At 44.5% G+C, this 22,708-nt stretch overlaps 1 protein-coding gene across 1 annotated transcript in view; it reads left to right on the top strand.

Annotated features, from left to right (window-relative positions):
• The first annotated feature begins 1,215 nt into the window (after positions 1–1,215).
• LOC137426001 (receptor-type tyrosine-protein phosphatase gamma) overlaps positions 1,216–22,708 on the top strand; it is a 383,032-nt gene continuing 361,539 nt past the window's right edge. Inside the window, exon 1 of the mRNA XM_078776830.1 lies at positions 1,216–1,336. The gene's annotated coding sequence lies outside the window, so the exon portion shown is untranslated. The remainder of the gene's footprint in view (positions 1,337–22,708) is intronic.

Here is a 22,708-nt window from a genome sequence, read left to right as displayed (position 1 = left end):
AAAGAGGGTGATGGATCTGGACAGATGTCCATCGGTAACTCCATGGATTTTAAAATCCGACCACGATGTTGCGAGCTCTCTCAGCCAATACCTGCAAACAATATGAGTAAGACCCCTGGCACAGTGGAAATGTCGTTCTGTGGGCTATCAAGGAAAAATATATACCTGCTAGTGATCCACTCGCTCCATTATATAGCTCTTGCAACCCGACTGGATACTCCCTGGCGTGAGATTCTTCCACTTCCTTCGACTGTTCATCCACGTTGGGATTCACTCTATCTCTACCCAACGCCAAGAATGATGGCAGACTTAAGTTGGAGGTTGCTACATGGTGCACTGAGCTCTGGATCTATGATGCGGCACTTCACTAACGTCTCAGAGGATTGCTGCTTTTGTGGTGAAAGGGAAACTATATTTCACATATACCTTCAATGCCACCGTCTTGAACCAGTGTTCTTACTGATGAAAAATCTTCTCTTGCGCTTCTGGCTTCACTTCTCTCCAACACTTTTTATCATCGGGCACCCGGTAAAGAAACTAAGCAAGTCACGAGATCTCCTTGTTAACTTTATTTTAGCCTGTGCAAAAATGGCAATATATAAAACCAGGAAGGAAAAAATTGAGAAAGATGTGGTGGAACACAGTTCTGTATGTCTGAAGGGCTTAATACGCTCACGCATTATTTCAGAGTACAAGGCGGCAGAATATAGTAACACTGTTCAAAAGTTTAAGGAAACCTGGACTATAAATGATGCACTTTGTACGGTCTCCCCACAAGATATTTTGCTCTTATTTGTATAAATGTGTTATTTGGCATTCTTTTTGGTGTTCTTTGGCGTTCTTTTTTTTTGGTGTTCTTTGGCGTTCTTTTACCTTCCCCTTATTTGTCTTGGTAGTGCTTTCTCTTCAAAATGCTCTACCTTGGCTACTGTAGTTCAAACCATGGACTTGCAGAGATGAGGAATTGAGCGACATTAAACTGGGAACATATGTTTGCCTGAGCTTGCATGAGCTCTGAACGCAAATCTCTGTAACCTTTCCAACAAAAGCACTACTACTACTACTACTACTACTACTACTACTACTACTAATAATAATAATAATAATAATAACGTTCAGGCCATTTTGTAAAAGGCTTATGTGATTGATTTGCCAACTGACCAGTGTGTCCCCATTTTCCACACTCTTGTGTCCGTGCGTGTGTGAGGCCAGGCCAGCAAGCGGGGCAGCGCTTGTTAGCTGGAGAGCGGGCAGACTGGCGAATACCACTGGTTGTCGTCGCTTCGCTTACCTGCACATGCCTCATCTTCCTCATTTCTGTCCTCATCTACTGGAGGTGAGCTCATTCTCGAGCTTGTCTTTTACGTTCCCTCACAGCTCGTTAATCCTGAACCTACATCTCACTGGCCCGATCAGACCTGAGAACTACCACAGTGAACTATCAATTTAGGAAAATCGGGTTTGATACAATCCATCACCCAATTATTGATGAACATTTGCCGTCCCATCTCATGAAAAGGTTCAAATGTGCACTTTGTTTGTCTCATGATCAATCTGTATTTCGATTGTTTTTTTAATGCCATTCAAATTGGTAAATGAGGAAGAAAAAAAACCCCCATCATGTGCCCATCATGTTTTCTTTCTTTTATTTACCAGCACAACATATATTAATCAATGGACGTGCCAGCCCTCAGATGAAAAAAACAAAAAACTTTTAGAGGCCATTTTCCCCCCACAAAGCGTAGGTTGGCCTTTTTAGGGCACCGTGGTTGTTGTTGTTTTTGTTGGTCCCCTTTTTGAAGCAATGTTTTACGGCCGGATGCCCTTCCTGCCGCCAACCTTGTTTGTCGCCTTTTATGACAAACAGGGAATTACCAGTGAACTGGTACTCAATTTGCCGACCTCGGAAGGATGACAGGCCGAGTCAACCCCCCTGGCGTTAATTCAGCGATTGACCGGGATTCAAACCCAGGATTCTAGGATCCTAAGCTGGCACCCTGACCGCTAAGCCAACACCGTCAATGGATGGACGTTAAACGGGCTGGCAATCTGCTGGCAATAGTTGGTGTACGTTAAAATTCCCATTGCACTACAATCCTACTGGGAAGTAGGAGGTCGCAGCTCTGCTAAGCTCAAGCCTAATACATGGAGCCTATGCAACTGTTTAGCCAGAAGAGCTTTTTTGTACATTGCTCCTTTCCTATGCCATCTCCAGGGGCTCCATGACATCATTGCCGGGCACCGAAGGGGGCCCAGCAATGACGTGCGCTGAAAGGGAGTACTCAGTTTTCACTCCGGTTTCTTTCTTGTTTACTGACGCCGAAGGGTGCCCGGCAATAACGTGAGCTGAAAGGGAGTACTCAGTTTTCACTCCGGTGTCTTGCTTGTTACTTGCAAAACGGAAGATTTTTCAAGCATATTGGTCAGTTGCGTTTGTTACTTGGCCAAAAAATTTTTTTGGACAAGTATGTTGATCACTCCGGTTTGTTTGTGTGTGTGTTTTTGTGTGTTTGTCTGTCCACTCACTTATACTTGCCTACAGGTCACAATTTTAAACCAATCTGCACGAAACTTCACCAAATGGTAGAGTTGGTGGTCAGACAGAATCCTATTTATTTTTGAGGTCAAAAGGTCAAAAGGTCAACATAGGCCACTTTTTCCAAATTTCTAAAATCCTCAATGTTCATCCAATTGACTTGAAATTTGAATAGGATTTGCATATCAGCTAACTGAATTCAGCCTCCAACTATTTTGGAGACAAATATAGGCCTACGGTCAACCACCTTTCTCAAATTTCTAAAATCCTCAATTGTCATCCGATTGACTTGAAATTTGAATTGGATTTGCATGTCAGCTGACTGAGTCTGACTGTTTTGCCAAGTGTCGCTCCATGAGTGATTTTTCATTATTCTGTCATTCTTTGTTTGTCACCGTCCTACAGGTCACAATTCTAGACCAGATCTTCACGAAACCTCACCAAGTTGTAGAGGTCGTCACAGTGGAGAAGCCTATTGACTTTGAGGTCAAAGGTCATCTGAGGTCACATTTCTAAAATCGCCATTTTGAATCCGGTTGACTTGAAAATTGAACAGCATTTGTATATTGAGTCACTAAATTGGAAAACCCACGATTTTGAGGTCAAAAGGTGAAAGGTCAACTCAAGGTCAAACTTCTAAAATCATCAATTTTCATATGAAAAAGTGTCACTTTACATTCTATGAACCTGAGCTTTGATCAAGATCGTCAATTTTAATCTTGATGAAATGGACAATTTGATGGATCAAGGGTAACCTTTTTTGGAGGGGGGGGGGGGTGGATTTTGCAAGTATCGTGCTCTGCATGACGTCTTCTCGTTTTCTTGTTCGTTTGTTTGTTTGTCCGGGCGTTACCTCAGCCATACTTTGAGCGAGGAAGCTGAAATTTCGGCACAATATTGAGCAAGTCCTTTGTCAAAAACAGTATTTTTGTTTTTTGATTAATCAATTAATTGAGGAGTTATTTAATTATTATCGATTCTTTCTCTCCTTTCTTTTCTGGGCATTATGTCAGGCACCTTTTGAGCTAGGAAGCTGATATTTGGGCACGACAATGACCAAGTGATTTGGCTGTAAAGGGTATTTTTAATTTATTAAATTATTCGATTAATGACAATTACTTTTTTATACTCTACTGTATAAAGAATATACTCTACTCTATATACTCTACTGCGAAGAAGTTACAGATTTGGATGAAACGGTGATGGTTCAGGTATTCTATTAGCCAATTGATTAATTATTTAAAATTTTAATGATTATTATTTATTTATTTTCATTATTAATCATTTATTTATTTACTTTCTTATCTGCCAATATCTCAGGCACCTTTTGAGCTATGAAGCTGATATTTGGACACGACAGTGACCATGTGATGTGGCTCTAAAGGATATTTTTGATTTATTGATTAATCAATTAATCGATTTGGTATGTATTGATTAATCAATTAATTATATATATATATTGTCAATAAATGACTTATTTAATTAATTTTCAAAAAGTTACAGCTTCGGATGAAACATTGATGGTTGAGGTTAGCTATTAGCCAATTGATTAAGAAATTATTTTATGATTATTAATTATTGATTTTAATTATGCAATTAATCAATCAATTATTGTACACCTCTCCCTCCCAATACCATCTCTATGTGCTGCACGGCGGTATCGCCGGGCGCTGAAGGCGCTCCGGCAATGCCGTGCTGGAGGATATTTATTTATTTGGCATGGGGGCAGTGTACTTTGAATGTATCTGTACTTGTTTGTTTTCTTTCTTGGTTGTCCGGGCGATATCTCAGCCATCCTTTGAGCTAGGAAGCTGAAATTTCAGCACAATAGTGAGCAAGTGTACTTTGAATGTATGGAAGCTAAATTGTTAAAACTTAAATTGTTCCTAGTTACCCCCAGAACTATTTTGTGCACCACAGACAGGTTAATGTGTGCCAGGCATTTCCTTCCTGTAGGTCAGGATGCATGCAGCAATAGCTGATGTGGCACATGCTTCCTGGTACCCCCTACAGTAATGTGATCTGATCTAGACCTCCTGTCTGCCAGCATTAGTTGATAGACATTAGAATTCACATGGTGTCCTTCGCAAAGAGTAGGCCAACTATTTCCAGCACCATGACCAAATTCCAAATTCCTGCCCGAACTACTGTGGGAGAGAAATGGCAAACTGCCCAGCATGAACCTTGCCAAGAAACTGCTTCAGCTGAACCAACGCTATATAATATTGATTGCTGAGCCACCTGATGTTTGTTCTGCATGAAAACTTTAATGGTATTTTACAATGTTGTTTCTTCCATGTCCAAAAAACTGCACACATCGCTTTCTTTAAAGTTCTTACCATCAAGAGGTTGGCCAAACGGGGTTTACTCTTCTAAAACGGGGTTTACTTACAAACGTTATTGCCGGGGGGAGGGAGTGGTATAAAACACATGGACACTGCTCGGACTTCCAGGAAAGAGGTCGGTATTTCAAAAAAGTGGATCTGCAGTGAATTAATGGGGGTAGAAAAGATCAAGGTTTTGGATGAGGGAAGATAGGAGATGGTGGTGAACAGCTATTTTAAAGACCTGGAGGGAGGAGTGGGATTGAAGAGAGTGAGGGAGTTTGTTCCAGAGGCAGGAGACAAGAGGAATGAATGAGTGAAGGTGAATAGAGAGTCTTGATTTTGGCAGTTTAACCATAAGAGGGTTGCAGGCAGATCCTGTGCGACCTATAGGAATATTTGGGGGACAGAGCACAGAGAGAGCTGGGGGAGCAAGGCCGGAGAGGAGTCTGTAGAAGACAGAAAGACCATCAACCTGCCTGCGGTGAGTGAGTGAAAGGCCCTCAGAGTTAGCTTCATCGCAGGAGATTCTAATGATTCTGAAAGCTGTGGTTTCTACAGCGTGAAGACGAGCTAGGTGTGAGGCAGGAGCACCAGCCCAGAGGGGGGAACAGTATTCCATTGAGCTGCGGATGAAAGCCTTGTATGTGGTGAGGAGCTCAGGTGTGCCAAGGAAGGACTTCGCACGATGGAGGATGCCCAGTCGGCAACTGGCTTTGGAGGCCAGATTTGAAATGTGGTTTTCCCAGGAAAGATCATGGCAGATAGTGAGACCCAAGAGCTTGAGTGACAGAACTTCTTGAAGAGGTTTGTTGAGAAAGTAGAAGGGAGGGTTGTCCAGTCGGTCTTTTCGGAGAGACATAGTAAAAGTGTGAGATTTGTCAGGATTGAAAGACATGTTCCACTTGTTTGACCAGTCTGTGATTTTGTCCAGGTCTGCAGAGAGTGAGGAGGCTGCAGACTGCCGATGTGAGGGATGAGGTATGGAGCGGCAGAGAGTGGAGTCATCAGCAAAGAGATAGAGAAGATTTTCCAGAGAGTCGGAGAGATCATTGATGAAGACCAGAAAAAGCACAGGGCCCAGACTCTATATACTCTATTGTGGGGGACTTGGAATGTTCTCTCAACCTTGTGCTTAAAAATGCAGAATGTGTTTTAATGTTCATCGAAAGATAAGTAGGTGAGCTTATTGTTAATCTCTGAATTGCGTTTTCAATCGACTATCAAGACAAATGATTGTGCAGATAACATCATTTGTATTCCTGGTGGTGCTCTGATAGGTGGTGTTGATGAGTGGAGAAGCCTGACTAGTTTTGTTGTTGCTGTTGTTGTTTTGCTCTTGTGATACAGTGCCTTCAGAAAGTATTTACACCCCTTGACGTTTTTCACATTTTGTTGTGTTACAGCCTGAATTTAAAATGGATTAAAATGAGATATTTTTTGTCACTGATCTCCAAATAATACCCTATAATGTCAAAGTGGAATTATTTTTTTCGAAATTCTTACAGAATAATTAAACATTAAATACAGAAATATCTAATTTCCACAAGTATTAAACTCCCTGAGTCAATTGCCTTTGGCAGTGATTACAGCTTTGAGTCTTCCTGGGTATGTCTGTTTCAGCTTTGCACATCTGTATTTAGGGAGTTTCTCCCATTCTTCCTTGCACATTTGCTCAAGCTATGTCAAGTTGTATGGAGAGCTTCGATGACAAACAATTTTCAAGTCCTTTCACAGATTCTCAATGGAATTGAAGTCTGGTCTTTTGCTGGACCACTCAAGGACTTTCATGTTCTTGTTCTGAAGCCATTCCAGTCTTGCTGTGGCTGTATGCTTGGTGTCATTGCCCTGCTGGAAAGCAAATCTTCGCCACAGTCTAAGATCTTTTGCCCTCTGAAGCAGGTTCTCCTCAAGGATTTGCCTGTTTTTGACTCCATTCATTGTTCCTCTATCCTCACAAGTCTCACTGTCTCTGCCACTGAAAAGCATCCCCATAGCATGATGCTGCCATCACCATACTTCACGATAGGGATGGTGGTAGATGGGTGATGAGCTCTGCTCGGTTTTTTCTGCCAGACATAGCGCTTTGCATTCAGGCCAAAGTGTTCAATTTTCGTTTCATCAGACCCAGAATCTTTTACCTCAGAGTTTTTCACGTATCTTTTTGCAAACTCCAATGTGCTGTCATGTGCCTTTTTCTCAGGAGTGGCTTTCGTCTCGTCACTCTCCCATAAAGCCCAGACAGCAACTGTCTGGATATCTCCATATTCTTTCCATTTCCTATTGCTGTTGCTCACTGCGCTCTTGGGAACTTTCAACACTCTCGAAGTTGTTTTATACCCTTCCCAGATATATGCCTCATCACAATTCTATCACAGAGTTCTACGGACAGTTCCTTGGACTTCATGGTAGAGTTTCTGCTCTGACATGCACTGTCAACTGTGTGAGCTTATATGGAAAGGTGCGTTTCTTTCTAAATCATGTCCAATCAATTGAATTCACCACAGGTGGACTCCAATCAAGTTGTGGTGACATCTCAAGAATGATCAAAGGAAATTGCATGAACCTGAGCTCAATTTGGAGTTTCATAGCAAAGGGGTTGAATACTTATTGACTCAAGACATGTCAGCTTTTCATTATTAATTATTCTGTTAAATTTTTTGAAAAACAATTTCACTTTGACATTATGGGGTATTATGTGTGGATCATTAACAAAAAAAAAAATCTCAATTCAACCCATTTTAAATTTAGGTTGTATCACAACAAAATGTAAAAACAAAGTCAAGGGGTGTGAAAACTTTCTGAAGGCACTGTCCTGTATGTTCCATGGCTTATCTTGGAAAATTTATTTCAAAATTGTTATACCTGTTTGATTTTGTTTCCAATAGGTCAACAGACAAGGCTCAGTATTTAGTCACAAGTCCTAGCAAGTGGAGGCAAATTCTGAGTCACAATAGGTTATATTTTCTGCCCTGTCTGTCTGTCTGTTTATTTGTTTGTCCGTTTGTAACAAAATATCTCAAAAAGTTGTGGGCGGATTTGGACGAAATTTGGCAGAGATGTAGCGTATGTGGACCAACTTCTGTCCTGGAAGTCCTTGGTCTCCTTGTGTTTTATACCTCTCCCCCCCCCCCCCCCCCCTTCCCACGCCTCCTCCCCCCAAGCCCTCTCCCTCCCACACTTCTCCCTGCTCTCAAATGTTGTGTTTGTGTGCTTCCCCTTCTCTCCCCATCTTGTCTTCCGCTCCCTCTTTTATATATTTTGTTTGTCTGGTTGATTTGTTTGTGAAATAAATGTTAGCTCTTTCACGAGCCTCGATTCAGTATCCCAAAAAAAAAAAAAGATTCGATTTTGGTGAAGATCCGGATTCGGATCCGGCTCCTAGAATTTTAAAAGTGATTCTTCACCATTGGGAGATAGGGCCAAACACGATGCATAGCAGGATATCTCAAAAAGTTGTGGATGGATTTGGACGAAACTTGGTCGACCGTTTGGGTGTCTGACAAGGACGATTTGATTCGATTTTGGTGGTGATCTGAATATGAATTCGGATATGAGAATTATTTAATTTTTAAAGTGATTCTTCACCATTGAGAGATAGGGCCAAAAACAATCATATAGCACGATATCTCAAAACGTTATTGACAGATTTGGACAAAACTTGGTGGACCGGTTGTATGTGTGACAAGAGAGAATCGATTCCATTTTGGTGAAGATCTGAATCCGGATCCATGTAGTATAATTTTTAAAGTGAATCTTCACCATTGGGTGAAATGGACAACCAGGTGGGCAATTCCACGGTTACTCACATTACAATACATTACATTAATGCATCTATATGTATATGTAATGTGAGTAACCGTGGAATTGCCCAGGTGGAGGGAGGTATGCTCTCTACTGAGTGCCGTTCTTGTTTGATTCTGCATCCTTATTACTAGCACTGAGTGCCGTTCATGGAGATACACTAGTGCAGACACGAGTTCAGACTTAGGTTGTCCATTATTGGTAAGGCTGAGTATTGCCACTCATCATCACTTCACTTAAGTAAAATAGAAGTCAATAAATGAACCACATTTGTTGATCAAAGAAACAGTCACAGGGTTGAGGCAGACTACTCTCTTGATGGACTGTATTGCAAAAATGGGAAGGTGGGAAATGAGCAGATAGGGGACGGTTATTGAGTCTGGCCCAGGCCCATAGCTCTTTCTTGATATTCTGAATACGCGGAGCTCACACTCTGCTACAGAACTCTGACTCTTGTTTCTCATTCCTGTTTGTTACCTGGGCGTTCCATGCTGAACTCAACCTGGTTGGCTGATCCTCTTTTAATCAGTTGCTGACTCAATCTGTTTAACTGATGCCCTTTTAATCAGTTGCTGTTCACTCGACTTGATTACTTAATGCTCTTTTTACAAGATGCCGTGCTTGTCCTGGCTAAGTTGATGTTCTTTGAATGGGGCGCTCGATTGCACTTGTTGTCTCGGGCTTCCCGGAGCACTCACAGGCTCGAGCTAAGCATGCTCCTTCCGACATATCTGACACTGACTCCCAAATACCTTGTGCTCATTATTCCGGTCTTGCCAGCACATCCCCGAAGTTATCTCAGGAACTCTGTGGGCTTTTACCGCCCCATCTTCACCCACCCCATTAATCTGAGCTGGCTTTTCACCGTTGTCATTTGCACAGAGTGGCACTTCACCTACCTCTACCACTTCACCCTTTACCCAGCGCTGCCCAGGGGCACTTTCACCTATGGCACTGTGACAACATATGCACAGCTTTTAGCTTCACCCCCATTCGCTCATTCTTTCTTTACTTTACTGTGCTGCTTCTCTCACCATCCCTTCGGCTCGGCTTCGATTGTACTCACTCCCAACAAGGTCAATGGCGCTATCCTCCCCACTTGGCTATGATGCCACAAGCGGATTATTAGTGCAAAGGAAGTGGCGTTATCATTTGCACGCCTTTCATAAATGGCCATGAATGTATGGCTAACCCGATGGATTTTATTTTGCTTCCTTTAGATATCTAGATGCCAAAAAGTGTCGTAAAAGAGCCTTGTAAACTTATTCTACCTTTATGAAATGAGGAGGGTGATTAGACGTGTGTTTGTGTGTGTGTGCACGATATCCGTGTGTGTGTGTCTCTCTGTCTGTCTGTCCGGGCCATAACTTTTTGTCCCCCGTCGCACCGCGGAGCGAAAGGGGGACTATGGTTTTCCCGTGCGTGCGTGTGTGCCTGCATACGTGTGTATGTGCGTGCGTGCATAAATGAAGGACCGAATTCTAATTTGGTGTGTGGGTGCAACCCACGTCAAAATCCAATATGGCCGCCGCCATGTATGTCTGAACCTTGTGAGCGGAATATCTTGAAAAATAAGCGAAGTACCAACTTCTAATCTGGTGTGTGGGTGTATCTACACACAAGGAAGAACGCTATTGAAAATTGGGTCGCCACGTCAAAATCCAAGATGGCCGCCACCATATATATTGTTGTAGGTGACGGGTCGCGCCTCCCGGCACGGCCGTCCCACGGGTGCAACGCCGGCTGGTTCGACACAGATCTCGGGTTACGCGCCTCTATCGCGATACCAAATTACACCTGTGCCTTGCCAGTTGGGGAGACACCCATCGCTACAGGTTGGGTTTGTCAGAGACCGAGCGAAGTCTGCCGCAACCTGTAGCCAGTTTGGTTTTAATTACAAATCGAGCGGATTGCTCTTCAATGCGACACAGATGAATGCAGTGCGGCAACTTCCATACGAATCAACCAGATTTAATGGGGGAACATTAGGGTACACAAAACAAGCAAGGCGTTCATGATAACATTATAATTCAACTATGAGTAATAACCCGCTCTTATCTAGGGAGCTACAATTAAGGGTTTCGCGGGGTGACCCTAACGAGATAAACCTTAGGCCTGGACAACATTCATACAAGACAGGGGGTACTTGGTGGTGTTGATGGACGAGAGGTGAAGATGTGAAAAGGGCGAATGCAGCTCGTAACAAGCCGATGTCGCCGGATTTGAAGGCCCCGCTTGGGCCTGCAGTCTGCCAAATGGCGGCCCGCCCTCTTATCGGCCACGCATCAAGCGTCGCGAAACGGCGGCCACGCGATCAGCACGATTGTCGAACTCCCTTCTTCCGAGAGAGAGAGAGAACTCCGTTATTCTCACTCGCCTTGGTGGTTCTCGTCCGCCGCGAAGGCCTGTCCACACGCCATCCGCGCATGCATCTTTTTCCACCTCTTCCCTCGCACTTGCTCAGCGACCCCTCGAAGCGCCGCTTCCGGTTTTTGACGGCGCTTGTCGTTTTTGCCCGCTCAATCGCGCTTTCTCACGTCAATCCATTGCCTCGATCATGGCATTGCAACCGAGGCCGGTCTTAATGGAACTTGCACCTTGTTTGATTGTCAAGATGTAATTAAAAGGGAACCGTCTCTTGTACACCACCAATGCACCACACAAAACAGCCTGCTACACCTTCCGACACAAAACTACCATCCCAGTACAGACGATCTATGGTAAACATACATCTAAGAGGGGACCTGAACTAATTCTATATTTAATAAACCACTAAGGGCCATTTCCGCAACACTACCCCCACCTTTCTCCCGAGGCTCTCCCGAGCCTCCACTAGGGGCAGCCCGCGGGAATGGCCCTGTCTAACGTACAGCACAAATCTCCCATTTACTCTAACCCACAACATTGCAAGCACTTAACTCCAAGAAGCAAAGTATCAGTAAGATTGGCATGTCCCTATCCTAGTGTGTCGGATCACTAATCTAACAAACACATCCACACTCTATGCACAATACTTAACATTCTAATTATGCATTTGCGCAGGAGGGCATTCAATGTTACTTTCGACACCAATATTCACATCGGAGCAAGACATTCAGAGTTTCAAAGCTTCTTGACGTGTTCGCTCCTTCACGCCTCCTCCCGGCAGTGTTGTGTCTTCACCCCAGAGGGGTTTCCTTACTTCGTGGCCTTATTGGCCTCTCACCAGGTGAGTTCAGTCGGCCCAGTGGCCTAATCTCACAAAGAGTCCTTCGGCCCACTGAGCCCACAAGACGGCATGAATCTTCGGCTGCAACAGCCCGCAAAAGCACTTTGGCCTCCATGGCCCACAAAAATGCTTCGGCCCACATGGCACACAACCGAGCAGCAGCAGGCAACAAGCCCTGCCTTGGACAGCAGGTGGCACAGTTCTACCGATGGTAAGCAAATGCAGTCTGGAGGCATTCTTGAGGGTGCAAGTGGGGGTGATGACCTCAGCCCAGGCAAAATGAAGAGTACCCTTAACCTTCCTTGCCTGACTTATCTTGGTACGACTTGTTTTAGTATGGTCTTCTTAAAAAGTCCTTTCACTTTTTAGCTGACAGGATGGTGTGCTTCTTAATCAATTGTTATCTGTGTGCTCATGACACACTGGTGGCTTCTCTGGCACTTGGAGAGGGCGACCGAACCTGGCCCTTGTTCACAACTTTCCCATCAACACGACTCGTACCAGGTGTCACACATGAATGGTGCGGAGGAGAGTTCATCGAACCTAACCTTTTACTTGAAGCTCTAACCAATGGCACAAACCCTGCCATTGCCACAATGATCCTAATGACCCATTTTTCCCAACCTGGCACACTGTTCCATTCTTTTAAACCTGGGCAAGGCCCTTATTTGTCTCTTTTTCTTCACTTGGTGGTGCCAGGCATAACTCATTGGCTGGGGAGTGTGACTACAACTAGGCCTCTTTGCCTGCTTCCAATAGGTGGTGGGGGACACCCAGCGACCTCGGGGTTCACCTGAGCGCGCCTCTGGCGCTCCTAAATAAGGGGTGGCTCTCTAGCCCCCACACTGTGCTCTCCAAGCACTCTAACCGGGTGGCTCTCTAGCCCCCACACTGTGCTCTCTTAGCACTCTAAACCCTACTGTCTGGTGTCCCCTCCCGACTCACCAACTTCCAATACCATGTCACACTCCCAGCCAGTACCACCATACCTTGGCTGCACCTACCCCTAGCAGTCCGCCTGCACAATGGAACAGCAGCCAGAATCCACGTCAAATCCACTAAGTCCCCCTAACCTACACTCACTTGGTTAGGAGACTCCTACCAACAGGGTACATTGTTCGCACTCACTCTCCTCATTCACACAATCACGCCATTCATCCCAAACACCTTCGTCATTCATTCCACAGTGCCACACACCCAGTCCACAACACCATCCAACACCTTCCACTTTTTGCAGGGGTGTTTAACGCCCTGTCTGTCATGTCCCCACTATTTCTCTCATTTTTTTTTTTTTTTTTTTTTTAAATAGTCACGCACATCCACTTGTGCCACTCTTGTCTCTTCTGTCAGTCTCTCAATTTGCAATCTCTCTCGATATTATTTTCAGTCAAGAATTCCCTTTTTTTTTTTCTTTCCAATCTGGCCTGCTTCTGTGGCTCATTGGAAAGGGAGTGAGGGAAGGAATCCCTCATTACCCCTTACATGGCCCCGCCGCCTTTCCGCCACGGCTCATAAGGGTCACGTCTCAATTGGGGTCGTGGTCCACCCCCTCCTTTTCTCCAGGGTTCGCGGAAGTCAGGTAGACCCCACTTGGGGGAGCGGCCTCCCCCTCTTCTCTTTAATTCCCTGAAGACAGGTAAATCCCATTTAGCTAGCCGAACCCCTCGTGTCCTCAGAGAGGTCCGATGACCAAGGGACACCTGGCGGTGTCGTTGCTGGGCCCCTCTTGTTCGAAAATGGGTCCAGGGAGTATGTGACGCATGCCAACGCCGCCTGCTACGCATCTGCGCTCTACCTCGAAGTTCCTGTGAAGCTGAGGGAGAAATTACAATCCCCTTTCTAAAGCCTGCTCCTGGTGGAATTTCTATTTCCCCTTGCACCTCGAACCTATTTCCTACGTCACCACTCATTCCATGCTCCGCACTCACACACGTTTCGGCCTTGACAGCACACCCCGGTGCTGTAAACTGGACTATGGGCTCACAGCATTCATCCACAGGCATTCCATCCACACATTCAGGTGTCACGCATACGTGCACCCCATCGGACAGAGTCTCTTGATTAACATCAAATCCAATTGCGAACTTAAGCTCATCATCCGCACCATGTATGCAGATGCCCACGTACCTGCTTCGTTCCAAAGTCACATCGGTCCGGTCGCTCATCATTGGTTCGCCACACTCCTCTGGGGCTGTCAGCTTCACTTGCTGGACCTGCTCAAAATGTGTTTCATGAGTCAACAACCCCGTATACTCCCTCCATGTCTCCATCACCAGGGTTTGCTCCAATTGTTGTTTCATTCGACGAGTGATGCCAATCAAGTCCTGCACCACTAACATTCCTCCCTGTGATGACGTCACACATCCCACATTATTGTGCTGCCCTACTTCCTGGCTCCATTTTCTTTCCCAGTTGAGTCGTTCTTCCTCTCTGAGCCTTTTTAGTTGTTCGTTACCTTTCCGGAGTCTTTCCATCTCTGCGGACTCCACCCTTGCTTTCTCCTTTAATTGGTCAATTTCCGATTCATATTCCTCTTGTTTCTTATGCCACCGTCCCTCTTGTGCTTCATTCTCCAACCTCGTCGTTTCTCTCAATTGATTGATTTCCTTTTCCTGCTTCATTCGTTGTTCTTTCATTACCCTTTCATCCATGTCATTCTTTAACCTGGCTTTGGCTTCCATCTGTTCAATCTGCACAGTGTGGTTCCTTAACGTTTCCTTCTCCGTCCTCTCTCTTTCCTCACTTAACATCCTCAGCTTGTTTTGTAATTCCCTTTCTTTGTTTTGGTGTTTCTGTAACTCCATCTCATTTTTTAGTCTTGCTTTACCTTCTATCTGCTCAATCTGCCCAGTGTGTTTCCTTAACATTTCACTCTCCATCCTCTCTTTTTCCTCACTTATCTCCTCTACTCTTTCGCATGCTTCCTCTCTCCTTTTGTCCATCCTCTTCCCGTATTCCTTGCTACTTTCCATTTGACGTGCCAGTTCATTTCCTCTGTACTCTGATTCCCGAAACTGGCTTGATTTCTCAGACAATTCTCCCTTCAGTTGTTCCAATTCCAAATCGTGTTCCTCTCTTTCCTTTTTCAAGTTCTCCCGATCCCGGGCGTTTCTGCTTTGTTCTTTCTCTATTCTCTTGTTCAGTTTGCTCTTCTCTTGTTCCATGTATTCCTCCCCTCTTTTTATCTTCTGTTCTAGGCTTTCTCTTGTCTGATCACCGGATCTTACCTTTTCCTTCAGTTGTTCCAACTCATGGGTACTCCCCTCTACTTTCCTCTTTTCTCCCTGTAGTACCTGGACTTTTTCCACCAATTGATTCCCTATGCCTTCCAATTCGAGAATCCGTGCTCGTTCCCATCTGGAATCTGTGTTGTCTCGCAATGCGCCGGCCAAGGCCATTTCCGTCCAGTGAATTCGTTCCTGTGCATCGACCAATTGTTGTGACTCCCTTTGCTCCTCATTTTCCTGAACCTCACTTGCCTGCTGTAGTGCCTCATGCAATTTCGTGTGTAACTCCCCAATATAATCCTCCTTACACTCCACCTGCTCCCAGGCATCGTCCAATCGTGCATGAAGCTCGTTAATGTACGCATTGTCGTCCTGCTTATTTTGCCATGACGCATGCTGTGACCACGTGGTTTGGATCGGTGGGTGGGAGCGTTTTCTTCGTGATGTGCGGCTCGTTGCACTCTTAATACCGATTCTCTCCCACCTCGTGTCACGCTGCTGAGCCGCGCAGCCATTTTGCGACTCCATCTTCCTTTATAAATTACGAAGTTTGACACCCAATCCACTCAAAATAAAAATGAAACCAAATTTGGAATTTGCGAGCGACGTGTTTTTTTTTTTTTTTTTTCTTTACGCGCCTCTCACAATCGATGTTCGGGGTGCGAAATGCACCCCAGGTCCAAATCCTGACTCCTGACACCAGTGTTGTAGGTGACGGGTCGCGCCTCCCGGCACGGCCGTCCCACGGGTGCAACGCCGGCTGGTTCGACACAGATCTCGGGTTACGCGCCTCTATCGCGATACCAAATTACACCTGTGCCTTGCCAGTTGGGGAGACACCCATCGCTACAGGTTGGGTTTGTCAGAGACCGAGCGAAGTCTGCCGCAACCTGTAGCCAGTTTGGTTTTAATTACAAATCGAGCGGATTGCTCTTCAATGCGACACAGATGAATGCAGTGCGGCAACTTCCATACGAATCAACCAGATTTAATGGGGGAACATTAGGGTACACAAAACAAGCAAGGCGTTCATGATAACATTATAATTCAACTATGAGTAATAACCCGCTCTTATCTAGGGAGCTACAATTAAGGGTTTCGCGGGGTGACCCTAACGAGATAAACCTTAGGCCTGGACAACATTCATACAAGACAGGGGGTACTTGGTGGTGTTGATGGACGAGAGGTGAAGATGTGAAAAGGGCGAATGCAGCTCGTAACAAGCCGATGTCGCCGGATTTGAAGGCCCCGCTTGGGCCTGCAGTCTGCCAAATGGCGGCCCGCCCTCTTATCGGCCACGCATCAAGCGTCGCGAAACGGCGGCCACGCGATCAGCACGATTGTCGAACTCCCTTCTTCCGAGAGAGAGAGAGAACTCCGTTATTCTCACTCGCCTTGGTGGTTCTCGTCCGCCGCGAAGGCCTGTCCACACGCCATCCGCGCATGCATCTTTTTCCACCTCTTCCCTCGCACTTGCTCAGCGACCCCTCGAAGCGCCGCTTCCGGTTTTTGACGGCGCTTGTCGTTTTTGCCCGCTCAATCGCGCTTTCTCACGTCAATCCATTGCCTCGATCATGGCATTGCAACCGAGGCCGGTCTTAATGGAACTTGCACCTTGTTTGATTGTCAAGATGTAATTAAAAGGGAACCGTCTCTTGTACACCACCAATGCACCACACAAAACAGCCTGCTACACCTTCCGACACAAAACTACCATCCCAGTACAGACGATCTATGGTAAACATACATCTAAGAGGGGACCTGAACTAATTCTATATTTAATAAACCACTAAGGGCCATTTCCGCAACAATATGTCTAAACCTTGTGAGCGAAACATCTTGAAAAATAAACGAACTACTAACTTCTAATCTGGTGTGTGGGTGTATCTACGCATAAGGGACAACGCTATTGAAAATTGGGTCGCCACGTCAAAATCCAAGATGGCCGCCGCCATGTATATCTGAACCTTGTGAGCGGAATATCTTGAAAAATAAGCGAAGTACCAACTTCTAATCTGGTGTGTGGGTGTATCTAGGCACAAGGAAGAACGCTATTGAAAATTGGGTCGCCACGTCAAAATCCAAGATGGCCGCCGCCATGTATGTCTGAACCTTGTGAGCGGAATATCTTGAAAAATAAGCGAAGTACCAACTTCTAATCTGGTGTGTGGGTGTATCTAGGCATAAGGAAGAAGTCTATTGAAAATTGGGTTGCCACGTCAAAATCCAAGATGGCCGCCACCATATATATGTCTGAACCTTGTGAGCGGAATATCTTGAAAAATAAGCGAAGTACCAACTTCTAATCTGGTGTGTGGGTGTATCTAGGCATAAGGAAGAACGCTATTGAAAATTGGGTCGCCACGTTAAAATCCAAGATGGCCGCCACCATATATATGTCTGAACCTTGTGAGCGAAATATCTTGAAAAATAAACGAACTACTTACTTCTAATCTGGTGTGTGGGTGTATCTAGGCATAAGGAAGAAGTCTATTTAAAATTGGGTCGCCACTTCAAAATCCAAGATGGCCGCCTTTCGTCTTCCACTTTGTCAACTCACATCACTTCACCGAAGGGGGACCTAGGCGTAACGCTTGTTTTAAAAAAAAAATCATTTTAGCTATTGTCATCAAATTTTCACCAAAGCTTTGTCATGAAAATACGGAGAAGGCCAATTAATAATTTGATCTAAAGGTAAAAGGACAGCGTCACATAAAATCATCAATTTTAATCCAATTGACATGAAATTTACATTTACCATTTGAGTTTTGTCATCAAATTTTCAACAAAGCTTTATTATGAAAATACGGAGAACGCAAATTAAGAATTTGGTGAAAATGTCAATAGGTCAAAGGTCAGAATCACATAAAAGCTTCAATTTTCAATAAATTGACCTGAAATTTTAAGAATTTGCATACTGCGTCACTGAGTTGGTTCACCAATCAAAAACTAGAGGCCCATTTTTTTTAGATCAAAAGCTCAAAGGTCAAGGTTGCATAAAATCATCAATTTTGATCCGATTCACCTGACATTTTAAGAATTTGCATATTGGGTCACTGAATTGGTTCACCAATCAAAAGCTAGAAGCTGATTGGTTTATTATATCAAAAGGTCAAAGGTCAGGGTTGCATAAAATTGCCAATTTTCACCCGATTGACCTCAAATTTAAAGAATTTGCATGTTTGGTCACTTAATTGGTTCATCAATCAAAAGCTACAAGACGATTGTTTTTTTTTTAGATCATAAAGTAAAATGTTAAGGTTGCATAAAATTGCCAATTTTCATTTGATTGACTTAACATCTTACTATAATGCATCAAATGTCCGTCTGTCTGTTCGGAGGTACCGGAAAAACTGCTGAACCGATCGCAAATATATTTTGGGTGGGTAATCCTGGGAACCCTGGGAGTAAAATAGGCTATTTAGTTTCCCCAATTTCAGCTTTGGTCTCCAGCATTCTCAGGTTTGGACTCCCGCATAACATTCGCGTTCACATAACGTTCATTGTGACGATGTTCTCATTGTGACGAAGTTGTGACGATGTATGTGTTCACGGTAGTGTTTGACGTGACAGTGTGAACGTAATTTCGTAATGTTTTTCATTTCGTAATCCTTTAATGAACGTTTAATGTTTAATGAACGTTTAATGTTTAATGAACGTTTAATGCCCTTCGATGTCCGGGGCCGCACGTGCGCTACACTGAACGGGCCAGCATGTACCTTGCCCTTCGCCGTCAGGCTCGGGTAAACCACTGAGCCCCATCTGTGATGCGGACTGGGGCTTGAGACTGTCCCACGAACGAGGAATTCCCAGTAAGCGCGAGTCATCAGCTCGCGTTGATGAAGTCCCTGCCCTTTGTACACACCGCCCGTCGCTACTACCAATCGGACGGTTTGATGAGATCCTCGGAACAGCCCCTGCACGAGCCGTTCTCGGCTCGTGCCGGTGCATCGAAAAGATGAGCGAACTTGACTGTCTAGACTCTAGAGGAAGTAAAAGTCGTAACAAGTTTTCCGTCGGTGAACCTGCGGAAGGATCATTATCGGGACAACATGAGAGCGAGCGAGACGTACGTGGGACGTGATCGTCCATGTACTGTTTAGCCATGTACTGTTTAGCCATGTACTGTTTAGATTTTGATGATTTGCGTGTGATATGATTTGACGGATGTTTATATGAATCGTTTAAAATAAAAAAAGCCTTCAATTTCTGATATTTTACCTTTTCATTTTGGCTTCCCAATTGAAGCCCCGCCCGTAGGGTGGGTACTGTTGCTAGTTTAAAGAATTTGCATATGGATTGGTTCAATTAATAATTGGTTCACGAATCACAGCTTCGAAGCCGATTGTTTTTTGTTTTGTTTTTAGATCAAAAGGTCAAAGGTCAAGGCTGCATAACATCGTCAATTTTCCTGTTGTGTTTGTTATGTTTACTTTAGCATCCGGAAGAATAAGAATAAGAGGACGTGTGAATACAAAGCGGACGTGGACGTGCTTTGCATTCTCAGATGCTTTCTAGTGTCTTTTAGAATCCAAAATGCATATGCAACGTCGAAGACTAGTGAGTCTCAAAAGCAGAGGAAGAACAAGTGATCTGATCGCGAACAAAGGGGAGGAATTAATGTATTAGTTGAAGACCAATGTGCATGGTATCCCGTGCAGAGTTTGACATGAAGACATGACATTTTAGACAAGACGGCAATTCGAACGGCTCTAATAAAGTGGAACTGCATAGATCTGGAGATTTAATTAGTGGAAATAATGAGGTCAAATTAGCGGAGATTGATGTAAAAGTTTGTTGGGCGAATGAGTGGCCTTTGACTGAAATCCAGCAGCTCTGCAAAGGAAAAGGATGGGGTGATTGTCGGGAAATAAGTAAATAAAGCAGTGAAGCAATGCCGGCCAAAGAGCCGTACATTGTACAGTCCAAGAGAGATCAAATTTATTCTCAATGAGCCCTTTGATTTGGCTACTGGTGTCCAATACTAACAAATATGGGGCCTATTTAAAATGTTCTTGGAATGAGATACTGTGGAATCTCGTTGGAATGTTCTTGGAATTTACATGCCGTTTAGTTTTACGGTGTAGCCCATGCGGCAATGCCCCCTGGAACAGCGTTTGTCTGTCAGTCCAGCCCTTCCGCCGGCATTTTGTGGGTATATTCCCTTTAACATTTGTTTTCTCTGCAACTGTTGGTCCGATTGACACAAAATTTTCACCATAGGAGCTCCTCCTGTATAATTTTTAAATCATAATTATGCTGTTATAGGTGCAATCTTGGAAAAACTGAAAAACTGCACTTCTATATCTCCGAAACCACTCCATGGAAAAAAAATGAAAGATGGCTCATTCTAAAGTACTCCACATGGAGCATAACATATGTTTAGGACGATGTCATAGTTGCCTTCATTATGAAATCATAAATGGACAAGTAAGACACTTGGTCGGATCATTATGAAATATCTTGAGCATAATCTCTGGACAAATTGGTTGAGAAAAATAATGATGCGTCATTGGTCACTTGATTTGGCAGCCATATTTTTATGGTGCAGCCCGTAGAGCAATGCCATCTGGAACAGCATTTGTCTGTCCGTCCAGTGTTTGTTTGGATGTCCCTCACAAACGTCCACCAATCAGAGTTGATGATCTGGTCACATGACAGAGGGACAGCAGACCCTCCACTCATGAAAAACTGCACCTCCATCACCACAATCAGATCCAAGCCTGGCTATGCCATTGTTAGACTATAAGGTCTTGTTTTTATTTCTTTATTTCTCAGCATCATAGCTCGATATAATTGTTCACATAATGAGTGTGTGAGTGTGAGTGTGTGTGTGTGTGTGTGTGTGTGTGTGTGTGTGTGTGTGTGTGTGTGTGTGTACGTGTACGCTAATGCCATATATACTGTATATATACACACACACATATATATATATACAGTGGAACCTTGACTTACGAGTTTAATTCGTTCTGTGACCGAGCTCGTAACTCAAATTGCTCGTTTCTCAAATCAAATTTCCCCATTAAAATGCATTGAAATGCTATTAATCCGTTCCAGCCCGCTAAAAACCACACCAATTTTTTTTTAAATATACAGTATATATAAAAATATCTCGCGCTTTATATTTCACCTGTATGCAGCAGACAAGTTGGCAGGATGGCCTGGACTGGAGGTACGCACACTTGACTCTAAAGCCTAAACTGTCCAGCCTGGGTTTGAATCCCGACCCAGCTATAACCTGTCATGGGTGAATCACAGGCAGGGTGATTCATCAATGTGTGTACCGCTAAACTGGGCGCCCCGTTTGCGTCCCATTAGTTGTTGGATGTTAAGGATCTCACCGTGTTTTCCACAAAGAGAAGGCGAGCTATCGCCGGCACTCTGAACAAGTTGTGGCCTGGCATGCTCTTCTCCTCTGCCGTTATATACGTCCTCCTCGGCATCTTTTTCCAGAAGAGCCCTGTCTCATCACAGTTGAAGATTTGCTGGGGGATGTATCGTTCGGCTTCTATCAGTTCGGCAAAAGTTATAATAAAATCTTCAGCTGCCTTCACATCCGCCTCACCAAGTCGACAACACGCACACCTCGCTCATGTTTTTCGACGATTGCGTGTTTTATATCCAAGCACATCATCCTCTTCTTCTTCTCAGTTATAATAAAATCTTCAGCTGCCTTCACATCCGCCTCACCAAGTCGACAACACGCACACCTCGCTCATGTTTTCCGACGATTGCGTGTTTTATATCCAAGCACATCATCCTCTTCTTCTTCTCAGTACCGTGTTTTCCACAAAGAGAAGGCGAGCTATCGCCGGCACTCTGAACAAGTTGACGGCAGAGATACTGTACTTGCACGGCAAGATAACCACGTGACCAGAACCCACCTGGTGGCGTAAACTCAAAATAACCAACATGCGAAAACAAAAATGCAGCGCTATACGACAGAGATACTGTACTTGCACGGCAAGATAACCACGTGACCAGAACCCACCTGGTGGCGTAAACTCAAAATAACCAACATGCGAAAAACAAAAATGCAGCGCTATACGACAGAGATACTGTACTTGCACGGCAAGATAACCACGTGACCGGGTGGCGAAAGCTCGTAACTCAGATCTCGGCTCGCATCTCAAAGCAATAAACCGCCCGAGCGACGGCTCGTATCTCGAAAAACTCGTAAGTTGGGGCACTCGTAACTCAAGGTTCCACTGTATATTGTTACGTGTGTGGGGTCGGTAATGGAATACCTTAGTCCAGATAGGATTGTATAGGGTAGTGTGCTCTGAATGTTGCGAAGAAGAAACCTTCCTCTAATTAAGTCAAGGTAGTGTTCTGGGCCCTGTGCTTTTTCTGGTCTTCATCAATGATCTCTCCGACTCTGGAAAATCCTCTCTATCTCTTTACTGATGACTCCACTCTCTGCCGCTCCATTCCTCATCCCTCAGATCGACAGTCTGCAGCCTCCTCACTCTCTGCAGACCTGGACAAAATCACAGACTGGTAAAACAAGTGGAACATGTCTTTCAATCCTGACAAATCTCACACTCTTACGATGTCTCTCCGAAAAGACCAACTGGAAAACCCTCCCATCTACTTTCTCAACAATCCT

This window comes from Myxine glutinosa, chromosome 4 (genome assembly GCF_964187855.1).
Source record: "Myxine glutinosa chromosome 4, kmMyxGlut1.1, whole genome shotgun sequence".
In the NCBI taxonomy this organism is placed as follows: domain Eukaryota; kingdom Metazoa; phylum Chordata; class Myxini; order Myxiniformes; family Myxinidae; genus Myxine; species Myxine glutinosa.
This window is presented reverse-complemented; position numbering and strand designations above follow the sequence as displayed.